The following is a 9,648-nucleotide window of genomic DNA, read 5'->3' on the forward strand; positions in this document are numbered from 1 at the left end:
TCTTACTTAACAAGGGATGACTTTTGCATTTGACAATTGACACCTAGAAAATGAGAAGTGTTGGCTAGACATGCTATGCTTTAGTATTTTAGTATTCTAGAATGATAAGAATTGTTGTCAGATTTTGTCGTTAAGCAGGTCGCCTTACTTTCTATCATTATTTTATTACCCAATACAGACATTAGTACAAGGTTAGCTTTGTATCTTTTTCGATTTCTGACAACATGCAATGATTCAGACACGAACTGCCATTTGCCTATTGACTAAATGCATTTTTTTATTATGGAACACACGTAGCGCATTGCCATGGCGTAACCAGTAGAGAAACTAGTGGTGGATCTATTCCATGACAATTAAGGGGATTAATATAGAAAAAAAATGTTCTTCCTGTCGATAGTATGTACAAATAGATTTTTGAATTATAATACATGTTCGAATATATATTTTGTACACCTATCTATAAACTAAACTGCTATTTAAACGAAATCATATGGAATTAAATCGAATATGCAACGGATTAATTATCTTGGTATCAAATTTGCATGGAAATATAAAACTAGTAGTTCATCTGTTTTCGAAATGTTTTGTTAATAAAAACACTACATAAAGCGTAAAAGAAAACGTGATATCCATCTAAAAATTAACCTAAAGTTACAAACAATTGTTGAAATTCTAATATGACTATGAACAAGGTGAGTTTTCAATGTCTAAATAATTTTTCTTGTGTGTGCGTTGGAAATTATTTACTGAATTAAACGTTTCCTATACGACTAGTTGGTATTAAGCAAACTATTTACGCAACAATATTCAATACATGTATGTAGTATTTCCACATGTAGTATTTGTAGTAATATCCAAATAAAATTGTAATTACCTATATTTTGTGGTCAATTATTATTCGATTTTTGTCAGATCTACATATTCATATGAGACATTGTTAACCTTACAAATGTCTTAGTATGTAATGGTGTTTAAGACAAAAGTAATTGACTGACGTCTCGAACAATAACATTCTTAATACTTCTCGATCCTTGGAAGAATATATTACAGAAACATCGGACTCGTTTTAAGTTAAGTTTTTGTTTATTGTCCTCGGGTTGTGCAGCCATATCCAAACAATCAACTTTTCATACATCACTTCATACCGTTCAGATGACCCATTGCAATACACCCCCAGTATAATGTATTGCTGTTTTTTTTTAATTTTGTCGACGTAGTTTTATGCACCCGCTATTATTATTTTTAATGTCCCAGTGAACTATTTCAACGCATCCTGGCGATTTATACCGTTCAGGAAACCTATTGCATCACAACCCGGTAGGTTTTGTTTCCATTCCTTTGAACTATTGCAATGCTGTTTGGTATGACTTTGTAACATTCTAGTGACGCAATCCAATGCCCGATATTTAGAGACATTTTGCACTTTACCACAGTAACCCGGGTATTATGGTTCTAGTGACCCATTGCAGTATTACCGTATTGATGACCTATTACAGTACAGCAAGGTGTTATTTTACTGCTTTGATTGTCTATTGTTTATTCGACACGGTATTATTATATACAAATTAGCATCCCAGGACAGCAATCGTGTCAAATGATTCAATTCTAAAGCATATCACGATTTGTCTTTGTTCCTTGACTTTTACATTCCAACTACTGGAATTCTGTTTGTGGTTTTGGCGGTCTCATTGCGCATTACTCATCGTAGTCAGCTAAATGAAGTCACAGTGAACGTTTCACTAAGGGCACCGTCACTTTTACTGACTTTAATTTGAGACCTCAGATGCCTTGTGGGTGCGAAACAAAAATTAATGCCTCAGATTAGTTATTTTGACTTTACAAGTACTTTTGTCCTTGAAGAGATTATGGTGGTAAACAAGACTTCCCCATATTTTTCTGTCCTTGGCGGATCGTGCTACCTCTGTCCGCGTTGTCCATATCTTTCCACAGTTCTCCACCAGCTTTCTTTTGGCCTCCATCTTTTTTCTGTTTGTTTCTTCTCTGGTGTTCATGTCAGGGCGATTTATTGTGGTGTGTTGCGCATTGCCTAACCATTTCAGTCGTCGGGTCTCTATTTGATGGTTTTACTGTTGCCATTTTCATTTGTAATCTTTTGCGGCTAGTAAATTATTCTTCTCATACATTTGTTTCTAATAATTTCTCATCACCCTTTGTCATCTCCCAGGTTTCACAGTCATATGAAACTAAAGAGTATGGACAATGTGTAAGATACTGGAGACATTTTATGTAGTCGAGGACTGTAATAGATTTAGGTCCATTTTCTGAAGTACACTTGTCTGAAACGTTTAATTTGGCCACATTATTGACAAAATCTATCAAACTTTAAAAGAAAATAAAAAATTAAGAAAGTCCGCTTCTTTTTTTCAAACTCTTGTCTTACACACGCTAGCAAGATGACTTTAGTGACTATCAACATCTTTGTCAATATGTAAATTAGCTATTAAAATATGCAAGTATAATCAAGTACAAAACACAAATCGTCGTCTATAAATATCTGAGGTGTCACATGTTTGGAAGAGTAAACAAAGGTAACACGACGATGGCCTCTCTACTATTTCTTTTTTGTTTCTTGTAATATCTGAATATTATTGTTATTCAAACGTTAATCCGTTCTGATCATTTCATTAAATAGTGCCTAAAAGATTTTTTATAATACTGTGAAAGTCTATTGTTCATGGGGTACCAATGTTTGTGTTCTCCGTGGGAAGGCCAGACCACGAAATTTAGTTCCCATCGAAAAGATTTCCTTTGATTTGTGAATGTATACTCAAACCTCAAAACTACGAATTCAAGAATCCACGAACTTGTGTTTCTTCTCTAATTAAAGTATTTTCACAGTACTTTGGAGGGCAAATGGTTCTTAGTTTACATTTGATTATTTAAATTATTTGATTTTTAAATTTCACGTGGCCTCGGATTGACAACCTAGCGCGAAAGTGTAGTGTACTGGGTTTTACTTACTATCAATATGACTGATGCTGCTTGTAGAGATGGGCATGCTTTGTAGTGTCATTCCCCCCTATCTTCAATTTTTATATGTTTTTTTTATTTTTATTTTATTGTCTTTCTTACATGATGGAAGATCGTCTGCTTTCACGTATAGGTCATGTATTTTAATATCCCTGAACTGTCTATCTATTTTGTCAATTTGGTAGTTTATGTCGATGATTGCTTACTATCAAAATCACAAGACCGTGCAGACATGTAAGAAAATCGATCGAGGTAACATTGAAGGAATTTATAAATAAAATGAAACAGAGCTGGGAACATCAAAATAACAACATAAAAATACAAATGATAAAAACAGGAATTAACTAGAAGGACCTAATAAAACAAGAGGTGAAAAGTCGTTTTTTTTTTAAGTCAACCGCCGTGTTTACGTTCAAGGTAATGTCATTTTAGGTCTGATGAAATAGGAGATGTCGTTAGGGGAATGTGAGTAGAGTTCGCTTGCCTGGGTCCGTCTCTGTGTGGATAAAATGTAGCGTAAAAATGGTTTTTAAATACCCATACGTTTCCCTCCTGACGTGAAATTTCTAATTATACATGTACATGTTGTGGTTATATAAATCTTCCACTCTGTACAAACATTACTCATATGTGTTTGTACTTACAATTTACCAAGTGCATCGCCGCTTTCTCCTGACTGAATGGGCTTTTTAGTACTCCCCCCCCCCAAAAAAAAAACAAAAAAAAAAACAAAAAAACACCGTGGGATTGTTTTAAACATCAATCTTATCTTTTTAAACACTCTATTTTTGCAACATTTGTAGATTCATTCATAAATCGACAGCCAAAAAAATAATAACAAGTTTAAATTGTTGAAAATAAAAATTAACCATAAAAAGTTCAAACCTTAAATATGTTTGGTATATGTTTGTCTACAAATTTCGAAATAATTTTTTTTCGGTTGTGTGCATTTCCACTTCCGTCCTTGGGAGAATCTCTGTAACTTTCAAGTTATAAAGTCAAGTCTAGGCTACACCCCAACTCTAGAATCGATGCAAGGTTGCGATGCAAATTTGATCGCTCCCTCAGCGGGATTTGAACCCCTTCTCTTCTCCGACATATATGGCAACAACGCCTGCATTAACTCCAACGGTCTAGACCACTCGGCCAACTAGGCTGTGAAATAGAGCTTTCGTTAACCGAGTTATATTTCCTCGTAAATACTCTCAGGCCCTTATATATTTATCTGGCGGAGGAAGGACCGAGCGTCTATTTTTCATTCACTATCATTTGGCGTATATGTATATGTAATTTGATGTATAATTGAAAAGTAATTGGAATTACATCCCATTTCTTGTAAATTTTTAACCAAAATACAATGGCATATAATTTAAATTGTTATCAACTATACATTACTTCATAATTTTAATTAATTATGCTTAATTACCATAACACATTTCCATTACCCCATCCAGGCTATATACCATTATGTGCTAGGGTTCGATATTACTGTTTACTTCCAATTGTTATTGCTAATGGAAAAACCACAATTCGTCGTTATTTTTCAGTCTGTGACCTCACTCTAAATAGGTTAACCCTATTGCAATCGTTGTTTCTGGATTTTTTTGTACTTTAGTCTCTTCTTTACGAAGATGATATACTACCCCTACAAATACTAGACCAATGAAAACACTTAAACAACACAAATGAAACATAACAATCAACGAGTTCACGATGTCAACTGAAAAACTTTTGAAATGAAGACTAAAGCCTTGTGGCAATCTTGTTCAAAAACTTTTATTTGTAAGACGTTTAGCCAGATATAAAATAATTCGTGTAGCTTTTTTTATGTTTGTTTGTTTGGTAATTTTGGGGTGAGTGTGCGCGCGAGCGTGTGTGTTTAAGTAGCAGTATTTATTTTAGTGCGAAATGAATATATGGTTCCCTAAAAATGCAGATCTGAATAAAGAAAGTACTGTTGTTATATATGTAGACTGAAAGAGTGTTGTTTGTTCAGTAGGGGTTTCTACGCTATAAATCTTATCTACCATAGGCAGTGTCTGAATTGTAAATGGACTGGTACTTTTAAAATTTGTTATTTTTGTTCCTCTCATGATATTACCATGCTTGCCGTCACCTGTGTGTGAAACATTCCAATGGAATTGTATAACGTAAAATTTTACTTTTTTTATCGCTTCAAATGTATGTTCCCATCATGTACACAGGCAAATGTTGTTCACGCGAAATTCCTGTTAATCGAGCTTGATGCGAAATTCATGTGAAACTCACAAAAATCCCCCAAAAAAGTCATTTTACATGAACTAAATGTTGAAGTTCACATGAATTTCACGTGAAGGCTCGATTTACTCATTTTTTTCATGTGAATACTGTCATAAATTTTATTTCTCAATTCAGATGAAGATCACATGAAATTCGGGTGAAAATCATGTAAAATAATTTTGCCCGAATATCTATGGACACAAGAATTAAATTTTCGTCTGGCATTTTTAGGAGGATCAAATCGAACCTTACACGTAAGAGCGGTATTTTCTTGTGCTTGCATCTTCTTGTGCTGGCTTCATTCGTGAAATGTACATTGTGCCATTCAACTAAAATAAATAAGACTGGAAACAACTAAGAATATAAAATACCTCTGAAGTACATATACTTATATACATTGCAAAATCGTTACGGTAATGTTACAAGATATACTAAGACTAATAGAAACTAACCCTGTTACCTTTTCACCAAATGTTATTAGAATATGGAAGAGTAATCAAGGAAACCAAGGTAATAGCGGTAATCAAAAGAATGTAATTCAGGGACAAAGACCAAACATAGAAAACAGACATACACAACAAAGAACATAAAGTAACTAAAATCATACATACAAAGTAACAAAAGCAATTGAGCAACTTGGACTCCACTAAAAACTGAGAGCATGGACCAGGTGCACCGGTAGGGTAAGCGTCCTCTACTTTCCTATGGAAACACCTGCCGAGTTGCTTATAAAAAGTCAAGTCCGGGGTAGTCGAAAGAGGAAAGGAAAACCATGACACGTTGAACAAATCAGTTTTCATAGCGCAGATGGATACGCCGTAACGATCCACGAGTTCATGATGACGACCATAAAACTTCTGTAGTGATGACTTCAATCTTGTAGCAACATAACCTTGTTCCAGAAGCCTATTTGTTAGAATTCTATCGAGATACAAAAAAGTCTGCGTAGTTTCGGCAAGCTCTGGCATAACGTATGAGTTGTGATATGAACACTCCATACACAGTTGCTGAAGGGATGTTGCCACAGACGAAAGGAAAGTTGATAATTCTGAATGAAAAGTCATCACGTTTGTCGTAAAGTTTGGTCCATAGTTTTCCTTTACCGTCGATTTCTAAGTGTAGGTCAAGATATAAGGCTGACTTCACAGTGCCTGTAGTATCCTTTATCTCAAGTTCTTTGGGGTAGATGCGATGTATCAAATCCCCAAAATTAGGATTGTTTAAAGATACTGCGTCATCTATATACGGAAACTGAGATTAAAGCATCTAGCTAAATGATATTCTTTCTTTCGGATCAGATCAGCTATAAAGTCAGCCTCATTAGAGTGAAGGAAAAGGTCAGCAAGTAAAGAAGCTCATTTGCTCCCATTGGAATGCCGACCGTTTGTTGAAAAATGCGTCCACCACACTGGACAAATATGTTGTCGATTACAAATTCCAGCATTTTGTTAGCATCTTCTTCTGTATATTTGGAAGATGATTTGGAATTATTTCTTACAAAGTATGAGGAATCTCTACCAAGAACTGTATATTTGTATCTAGGTGTATCATCTTTTTTGGAAAAACAACGATGTATAATGTTTTTAAGTCGGGATTTCAACTGAGTATGGAGAATAGAAATATACAGTGTTGAAAAATTAGAACTTCAAAGTTACAATTTATGGGGCTTGGTTCACGGTACTTGAGACCTTTAGAAAAGATATTACGCAGATTCTTGTATAACCGCGAACACATTGAAACATGAACATAATAGATTTTAAAATGTCTACGAAATCAACGGAAAATATATCCGTGTATTAATTAGCATAGTTCCTTGCATAATTTTCCTGTTATATAAGCAGACTTTGCGTTTCTATTAGCATGCTTTAGCGATTGGTCATAACTTAAATTGTAGACATCAAAGGCAGATTTTGACATTTTAAAAGGATTTTAAATAAAAACGTAGTCAAATTGTAATTATTGGGCCTAATTTATGGAACATAAATGTTTTGGTTAATTTATGGATATGGTCATAAGACCTAGAATATGGAATTTTCTTGTAATAAGGTGATTTTTTAAATAAGATTGTAAATGTAGTTACATTGTGTTGCATTAATTTCAGTTTTTGTCGTGTTTTGTTTTGTGTTTTTGTTTGTTTGTTTTTTTTTGTGCTTTTTTTGTTTTGTTTTGTTTTTTGGGTTTTTTTTTTGCATAAAAGCGACATGTGTATCTTTACATTGTTATTGTGGTTTAAGTGGTCGTAGATTACTCGCTAACGGCTACTTTATGTAGTTTGGTCTGACATATCATTACTATCGTCGCTGACACTAATGGGGACTCGGAAAGTCTTTCGATGGAAAACACATTGCAGCTCAGTCGCATTTCTTCTTATGCAATCTTTTAAAAACTTCTGAATACACAAAATATATCTGCTACTGCACGAGCTTCTGTATTTAGCTTCCTAATGACTACTGAGGTCATTTTGTCACTTGCGAAAATGAAATATTTGTTTATGAAATAAATGATTTATTGCAAGTCTGCGAGAAAAAAAAACATTTTTGTTAACCAGTATATTAGTTCAAGAAAAGGGTTTGACAATCGTACTTCAGAAAGTATTTAAACGTTTGCATACAAGTTTATATTTGTCTGGTCGTTGACAAAGAAAGAATAAACAAGGGTCCCAAGATTACAGCGGTAATCAAACGAATGTAATCCAGGGACAAAGACCAGACATTTAAAACATACACAAAAAGAACATGAGGTAACTAAAATCATACGTACGCAGTATCAAAAGCAAATGAGCAACTCGGACTCCACTAAAAACTGGAGAGTTGAAATACCGAACGAGAATGAAATTCGTTGATAGGCCTCAGTCGAACAATAAACGTAGAACAAGGACAAAGCCAATGCATGTCTGAACCTGCGTCACCGTCATATATTTGTCAACATATATGTGTCTTCAGTATTATGGGTTACAAATTTCCATGTTTGTAATGTCTTAATGATAGCATATAGACTGTTGAAAAAAATGGCTAGGTCCAACATACTACAAATGTAGGAAAAATCATCACTAGGCAAAGTTTGAATAATATTACTCTTATACTTTTCGTGTTATGGATTGCACACTGTTCACAACATAAAGTTTAAAAAAAAAAGGCGAAGTTCAAAACAACTGACCAAATTATACGACAAACGCGATGACTTCATTCCATATTATTAACTTTCCTTTCATCTGTTTCATATTACAACTCATATATATATACGGTATGCCGTAACCCTGACGCAGACTTTTTCTACCGCACTATACTTCTTACAATTAGAACAGGGTTATGTTGCTACAAGATCGAAGTAATCACTACAGAAGTTTTATGGTCGTCAGCACGAACTTGTGGATCGTTACGGTGTATCTATCTGCACAATGAGAACCGACTTGTTCAACGTGTCATGGTTTTCCTTTCCTCTTTCGTCTACCCCGGACTTTACTTTTTATGAGCAACTCGGTGGGTGTTTCTAGAAAAGCAGAGGGATCTTAGCCTACGGGTGCACCTGGTCCATGCTCCCAGTTTTTAGTGGAGTCCAAGTGGCTCATTTACTTTCGTTGCTGTACGTATTATTTTGGTTATTTTATACTCTTTGTTGTTTGTGTCAGTCTTTGTCCCTGGATTACATTCTTTCGATTTCCGCTAGAATCTCGGATCCCCTGATTACTCATTCAACTTATCAAAATTAATATAGGAAAAAATAAGTCGAACGGCTTCATAATAGGTGTGCACATCTTGAATATGTATTTAAGCACTGTGCAAAGTTTGAATGTTATTGTTTAAATACTTTTTAGTTACAAATTACACAATAATTGTACTATAAGTAGGTCCTGAGTAGGTCCCAATCACAATAAAAAGTGACAAAAATGGCTCAGTTCAACCACTGAGTGAATTTATCCATAATATGAGGTGCACATCTTCAATATGTAAAGTTTCCCGATTCCGGGATTGAAGTTGAAATCGTGCATGTCACACCTACCTAGTACGATCCCGGAATCATTTTCCTGTAGGCTTATACAATATTTGCTACAAAAATTACATTTTTTATTGAAGTTTTGATCATTTTTCAGAGAGACCCTGTTTTATTGACATTTTGAATTTTGAATCTTACACACGTGAAGTGGCGCGAGATGAGAGTATAGGATTAGAAAGTTTTGATAGACAAGGGATCCCACAGGGAGAAGTACTTCCGCTACGTACATACCCTATATTTATCCTCTATATGAATTAACGATCTCGTTCCAGAGCTATTTCAGAGGAATATATGACTACTGCAAAGTATAGAATACCAACTGCTTTAGACAAGATAGTGACATGAGATGAGCAATGGTGTGTAACATTAAACAGAGAAAAAAAAACAACTGAAACTTCATTCACA

This window comes from Perna viridis, chromosome 10 (genome assembly GCF_037379345.1).
Source record: "Perna viridis isolate PV_CMFRI_1.1 ecotype Kerala chromosome 10, ASM3737934v1, whole genome shotgun sequence".
Classification (NCBI taxonomy): domain Eukaryota; kingdom Metazoa; phylum Mollusca; class Bivalvia; order Mytilida; family Mytilidae; genus Perna; species Perna viridis.